The sequence below is a fragment of the Pristiophorus japonicus genome, unplaced genomic scaffold, assembly GCF_044704955.1.
Source record: "Pristiophorus japonicus isolate sPriJap1 unplaced genomic scaffold, sPriJap1.hap1 HAP1_SCAFFOLD_201, whole genome shotgun sequence".
Lineage (NCBI taxonomy): Eukaryota > Metazoa > Chordata > Chondrichthyes > Pristiophoridae > Pristiophorus > Pristiophorus japonicus.
The window spans coordinates 1,285,474-1,293,021 of NW_027251705.1; positions in this window are offsets into that span (position 1 = coordinate 1,285,474).

A 7,548-nucleotide genomic window follows, 5' to 3' on the forward strand; every position below is an offset into this window, starting at 1 on the left:
TCTGTGCTCCATCAGATTGGAGAGGAGGCTGAGGTGCTGCCCCGGGGGAGTGGCACTGGCTCAGTGGAGAAGGAACCTGCTGTCCTCTCTCAGGACGACAACATTTCTGATCCCACCACTGCCACTCCGTCATTGCAACTATCCACAGCTGTTACCCAGCCAGCCCAGACTGTCACCGCCCAGCCTGAGGTGTTTCAGTCTGTACCCGGGCCTTCCAGGCCCAGAGCTGGTTGAGGGTGTCCTAGAAGGCCATCTGTAGTCTCTGGCCCAGAAACACAGCAGCCTTTCACCAGCCATGCTGCAGCCACAGGGGAGACACTGCGGCATGGTAGTAGAGTAGGTTTACATAAAAGGGGATATAAGGAGATGCACATGGGTGAATGATATATGTCATGTTGATGTTGCACTTTTTGCACATAAATGTTCATTGTCATCTTTACTGTTTGGTCTTGTCTGTCATTTCATTGTTGGGCATGTGGTATGGAAGGAAGGGCTCATTGACATGTTTATGGAAGAGGGACACCCGGTCAGGTGAGTACTGCAAGACTCCTCCTGAGCGGTCAAGACAGCAGAACCATTGCTTCTGCACTCCAATGGTCTGTTCAATGATGCTCCTGGTGGCGGCATGACTGTCATTGGAAGCGTGCTGGGCAAGACTGATGGGTTTGCAGAGGGGAGTCATGAGACAGGTGGCACAGCGGGTAGTCCTTGTCTCCGAGGAGTCAGCCAGGAGCGGCATTGAGTGACTGGAACAGAGCTGGCACACCGGTCTGGCGCAGGATGAAGGCATCATAGCTGCTGCCAGGATGGCGGGCATTATCGGCCATTATTTTGTGTCTTGGTCGCACACCAACTGGATATTGAGTGAGTGCTATCCTCTTCGGTTTTGAAATATCTGCCGATTTCGGTGTGGAGCCCGCAATGTGACGTGTGTGCAGTCTATGGCACCTGCACCATGGGAAAGCATGCCATCATGACAAAGCCTGTTGACCTCTACCAGCTGCTTCTGTCTTGTCATGGGGAATGAGATGTATTCCATCCGCCTTCTGTACAGAGCATCTGTGACATGACAAATGGAGCAATGGGTGGCAAACTGGGAGATGTTGGAGATGTCTGCTGTGGCTCCCTGGAAAGATCTATTGGCATAAAAATTGAGGGCGATGGCGACCTTCACTGCCACTGAAAGAACCGTTCTCACCCTTGTTTGAGGCTCAAGGTCTGGCTACATCAGATGGCACAGCTCCGTCACCATGTCTTTTGTAAATCGCAGCCTTCGGACACACTGCTCCTCAGAGAAGTGGAAGTAGGAAAATGTTTGGCGAAAGACCCTGGGTGCGTACGGTCTTCTGTTGGTACATCTGTAAAATCATCTTCCTCTGACCACACCCTCATGGACCTCCTGATGTTGGTCCTGCATTTGCTGTCCCTCTGCAGCCTCCTGCTGCTGTTGCTCCGTTTGCCTCTCCATGTTCCTTTTAATCTGCCTCTGTCTGTCCCTCTCCTTGTCCCTCTCTCTGATCCTTGGAACATGGGCCTCTCCATGATTCTCTCCATGGGCCTCTCCCAGTGGCAGCCTTTCTCTTTCCCTCTCCCAATGCTTCTGCTTGGCTAAATCACAGTGCCGTTATCTTCCCCGAACCATCCTCCGATGGTGAGGATGCAGGTGGTCCACTGCAAACACCGAGCCCATGATTTGCAGAGAAAGCCAAGGGAAACTGAGGCTCAGCAATCAATGGTTGCTGAGGCAGAACCAAAACACAAAATCATTTCAAAGTGTGGAAAAATTTGTTCAACAAAAAATATCTCGACCTGCGTGCCTTTAAATCTCGGCAGCACTGCAGCCTGATGACTTCAAACTGACAGCAAAAGCTGTCGTTGGTATTGACAAGCATTAGTTGAAGGGACGGTCTCGAGGCAATGCGCATGGTGATGATCTCATTATCGGCGAACGCAGAGAGTCACGAGCGACACCGGAGCGGAGCGCAAAGCTGTTTGGCCACCGGCGAAGAGATGGGCAATTCCACGCGGGTCGATGTGGCCACCGTGCCGCCAACTCATTATCGCAACGTTGGTGCCGGCGATACTAACTGGCCCCGTGCAATAGGGCAATTTCAGCCCCTTTACTTCCAAACACAATGAGATGTGTCATCTTTCTTCAAGTTTCAGGTTATCTTTGCTGTGTAATTTCTGAGGGGTGCTGTTGAAGAAACCTTGATAAGTTGCTTCAAAGCATACCATATGATAGGTCCTTACTACACAGTATAAATACACACCAGGCCCATGCTTGAGAGAAGGTCAGTCTGTGACCTGTCCTTTATTCCTTAGCACTCAAGTGATGAAGGTGGGTGGAGCTTCCCCTTTTATACCTGAAGGTCCAGGTTAGGAGTGTCTCCCACCGAGTGGTCAGTGTTCTCACGGTGTACAACTTAGGTCAGTTTATACATGGGTTACAATGCTGGTTGAATACATGACATCACCTCCCCCGCCAAAGTCTTATTGGGATCACAGGTTGAGTCTCTCTGGTGGTTTACGCTCCCTTGTAGAGCGCCTGAGTTGGGGCTCCAGTTGTTGGGCGCTGGCCTGAGTGTCTGCTGTTTGCGGTGCCTCAGGCCTGTCCGGACTGCCCACAGTGACTGGGCTCTCCTCCCTTTGGTTCCGGTGTTCGGTCACCTGTGGTGGAGTGAACTCTATATCGTGTTCTTCCTCTGCTTTCTTCTATGGGGTTGCTGAACCTCCTTTTTGTTTGATCCACATGTTTGCGGCAGATTTGTCCATTGGTAAGTTTAACTACCAGAATCCTATTTCCCTCTTTGGCAACCACAGTGCCTGCGAGCCATTTGGGCCCTGCAGCATAGTTGAGGACAAAAACAGGATCATTTACATCAATACATCGCGCCCTCGCATTCCTGTCATGGTAGTGATATTGTGACTGGCGCCTGCTCTCGACAATTTCTTTCATGGTGGGGTGTATAAGGGATAACCGGTTTTTGAGCGTCCTTTTCATTAGTAGCTCTGCGGGTGGAACCCCTGTGAGCGAGTGTGGTCGGGATCTATAGGCTAACAGGAGGCGTGATAAGCGGGTTTGTAGGGAACCCCCTTGGATTCTGAGCATCCCCTGTTTGATTATCTGCACTGCTCGTTCTGCCTGGCCGTTTGAGGCCGGCTTGAACGGTGCCGTTCTAACATGGTTAATTCCATTGCCTGCCATGAAGTCCTGGAATTCAGTGCTTGTGAAGCACAGGCCATTGTCGCTGACCAAGATGTCCGGTAGACCGTGGGCGGCGAACATTGCCCGTAGACTTTCTACCGTGGCAGAGGATGTGCTTGAATTTAAAATGTCACACTCGATCCATTTGGAGTAGGCGTCTACTGCAACCAAAAACATTTTCCCCATGAAAGGACCTGCGTAGCCCACATGGATGCGTGACCAAGGCTTGGCGGGCCATGGCCAGGGGCTAAGGGGGGCTTCCCTGGGCGCATTGCCCAGCTGGGCACACGTGTTGCACTTGCGAACACAAATTTCCAGATCTGCGTCTATCCATGGCTACCAAACGTGTGACCTGGCAATTGCCTTCATCGTGACAATGCCCGGGTGCCCATTGTGGAGTTCTCTGATGAACACCTCTCTGCCCATCTGGGGCATGACTACACGGTTTCCCCACAGTCGGCAATCGGCCTGAATCGAGAGTTCATCCTTGCGCCTGTGAAATGGTTTAAATTTCTCAGGGCATGCCCTGTACGTGGCTGCCCAGTCCCCATTCAGGACACATTTCTTGACTAGAGACAATAGCGGGTCTCTATTTGTCCAGACTTTAATCTGACGGGCTGTCACGGGTGAGCCTTCGCTTCCGAAAGCTTCAACAGCCATGACCATCTCAGCAGCATGCTCGGTAGCCCCCTCAGTGGTGGCTAGTGGGAGCCTGCTGAGTGCATCGGCGCAGTTTTCGGTGCCCGGTCTGTGTCGAATTGTGTAGTCATAGGCAGCTAACGTGAGTGCCCACCTCTGTATGCGGGCCGATGCGTTTGCATTTATGGCCTTGTTGTCGGCCAAAAGGAACGTTAGCGGTTTGTGATCTGTCTCCAGCTCAAATTTCTTGCCAAACAGGTACTGGTGCATTTTCTTTACCGCATATACACATGCGAGCGCCTCCTTTTCTACCATCCCGTAGCCCCTTTCTGCCTGGGACAGACCCCTGGAGGCATAAGCTACCGGCTGTAACTGACCCTTGGCATTGACATGCTGCAACACACACCCGACACCATAGGACGACGCATCGCACGTTAACACAAGTTTCTTACATGGGTCATATAGCGTTAACAGATTGTTCGAACATAACAAATTGCGTGCTCTATTAAAAGCCCTTTCCTGGCTGTCCCCCCAGACCCATTCGCGACCTTTGCGTAGGAGCACGTGTAGCGGCTCGAGCAGCGTGCTCAATTTGGGAAGAAAATTACCAAAATAGTTCAGGAGCCCCAGGAACGAACGCAGCTCCGTCGTGTTACGGGGGCTGGGTGCTCTCTGGATCGCTTCCGTCTTGGACGCAGTCGGGCTGATCCCGTCTGCTGCTACCCTCATCCCCAGGAATTCTACCTCTGGAGCTAGGAAGACGCACTTCGCCTTTTTCAGTCGCAGACCTACCCGGTCCAGTCTGCGTAGCACCTCCTCCAGGTTGTGGAGGTGTTCTTCAGTATCGTAACCCGTAATGAGGATGTCGTCCTGAAAAACCACCGTCCCTGGAATCGACTTGAAGAGGCTTTCCATATTTCGTTGGAAGATCGCGGCGGCCGAGCGAATCCCGAACAGACATCTGTTGTACTCAAACAACCCCTTGTGTGTCGTGATGGTGGTCAGCTTCTTCGACTCACTCGCCAGCTCCTGGGTCATGTAAGCTGAGGTCAGAACCAATTCTGAAAAAAGTTTGCCACCGGATAGCGTCACAAAGAGGTCCTCCGCTCTCGGTAGCGGGTACTGGTCTTGGAGTGACACCCGATTGATGGTGGCCGTGTAATCGCCACATATCCTGACCGACCCATCCGCCTTGAGCACCGGCACAATCGGGCTCACCCAGTCACTGAATTCGACTGGCGAGATGATGCCTTCCCTCAACAGGCGGTCCAATTCGCCTTCTATCTTTTCCCGCATCACGTACGGCACCGTTCTGGCCTTGTGGTGTACTGGCCTGGCGTCCGGATTTATGTGAATCACTACCTTGGCCCCCATGAAAGTGCCAATGCCGGGTTGAAATAATGAGTCAAATTTGTCCAGGATCTGTGAGCATGATACTCGCTCCACAGAGGAAATTGCATTGACATCGCTCCATTTCCAGTTCATGACAGCAAGCCAACTCCTCCCCAGTAGTGCGGGACCGTCCCCTGGGACAATCCAGAGTGGCAGTCTGTTCTCCGAATCTTTGTGGGTCACGACTACCATGGCGCTGCCAAGCACCGGAATGATCTGCTTTGTGTAAGTCCGTAGCTGTGCGTCAATCGGCGATAATTTTGGCCTCCTGGCCTTGGATGCCCACAACTTTTTGAACTATTTGATACCCATTAGGGACTGGCTGGCACCCGTGTCTAACTCCATTGATACTGGGATGCCATTGAGGAGCACTTTCATCATTATCGGTGGCGTCCTGGTGTATGAACTGTATACGTGCTCCACATGAACTCGCTGAACTTCAGCTTCCAGCGATTTCCCCCAGTGTCCATTTCTGCAATTTCTGCAGGTATTTTGCTCATCTCTGCAAACTCCGGCTGGGTGTGTGCCTCCACGCCTCCAGCATGAGTTGCAGTTTGAAACAAAAGGTCCCTTGCCAGTCGATCGTCCCTGACTGTTCCTATTATTGTCCTTGAGTGCACCATTAACAGGTGTTGATGGCCCCATTACTGGCTGCATTGTCCCTTGCAATGGCGTGAATCACTGTTCAGCTTGCCATTGTCTCTGTCGAACTCCCCCTCTGGGTTCGATTACATGTTGGGGCATGCCCGACTGCCCTTGTCTGCCTGGAGAACTGTGTGCTGCTTCAACAATGTTGAATCTCTGTCCCAACCATTCCTTAACACAGTACCTCTCGTCTGTTCTGCTAGTGGCCATGCTCGTGTGGTTTAAATTCCAGTTTCTTGTCGCCATTGATACGTCCTTACTATATGGTATAAATGCACAGCAGGCCCATGCTTGAGAGAAGGTCAGTCTGTGACCTGTCCTTTATTCCTTAGCACTCAAGTGATGAAGGTGGGTGGAGCTTCCCCTTTTATACCTGAAGGTCCAGGTTAGGAGTGTCTCCCACCTAGTGGTCAGTGTTCTCACGGTGTACAACTTAGGTCAGTTTATACATGGGTTACAATGCTGGTTGAATACATGACACTATAGATAGTTCACACTGCAGCCATGATCTGCTGGTGGTGGAGGGAGTGGATTTTTGAAGGAGTGGATTTTTAAGATGGTGGATGGTTTCATCTTCTTGAGTGTTGTTGCAGATGCATCCATCCAGGCAAGTGGAGAGTATCCCATCACATTCCTGACTTGTGCCATTTAGGGGGTGGAGTGGTTTTGGGGAAGCTGAGCTGTTCATCGCAGAATACCTGCTCTTGTAGCCACGGCATTCATGTGGCTGGTCCAGTTGAGTTTCTGATTAATGACGAGCTCCAGGATGTTAATGTTGGGGTGCTTGTCAATGTTAATGAAATTGAAAGTCAAGGGAAGGTCATTCGACTCTCTCTTGTTGGAGATGGTCATTGCACTTGTGTGTTGTCACTTATCAGCCCAAGCCTGAATGTTGTCCATGTCTTCCTGTATGCAAATCGGATATCCATTTCCCACATAAATAGGAGCTTAAGATTCTACAGAACAGTTTGTGGTGTCTGCAACTGGTTAGACTGCACTGGGGAACTAACCAACACCAGCACTTACTGTACCCAAGAGCATTCCAGGGAGTTGAAGGCCACTTTCACTCATAGGCTCCTACCGACAGTGAATATCTACAAACCCAAAGAGATCTGTATAAAAGTGCCCGGTCTGAGAGCACGTTTCGGGCAGGAATACCTGGCGGACCCCTAAAGGTCATCAGTTCAGGGCATTGCCATTTAAACCATCATCTAAAAGCAGAAGTGCTAAAATATCTTGGTGTCCATCAGACATAATCTATAGTTGAGCTTTTTCTGAGAAACACTGGAAGTGCAGCAAGAGGAGATGTGAGAAACTTTGACGCTGAGCCACATAAGGAGCTATTCCCCTGAAATTCCGGTCGGAGACTTCCCGCCGGCAATTGCCTCCGACCGGAGAATGTTTACGAAATTACCTGGTGGTCCCGGAGGCTCCCCGGATTCCGGTGGGGAGGCCTTCTCTTCCCGTGCTGCGAAGCGCGCTCCCGTCCTCGAGGTTCCCACGCAGAAGGTGCAGTCACATGTGACTGCTCAACCAATCAGGTACAATATTCCCAATTAATAGCAATGGGAACTCTGGATCTACCAGTTCTCATTGCTATTAATTGAGAAAAAAACAAACACAATAACACCAAATAAAAAATAAAAAACACACCTCACATCACT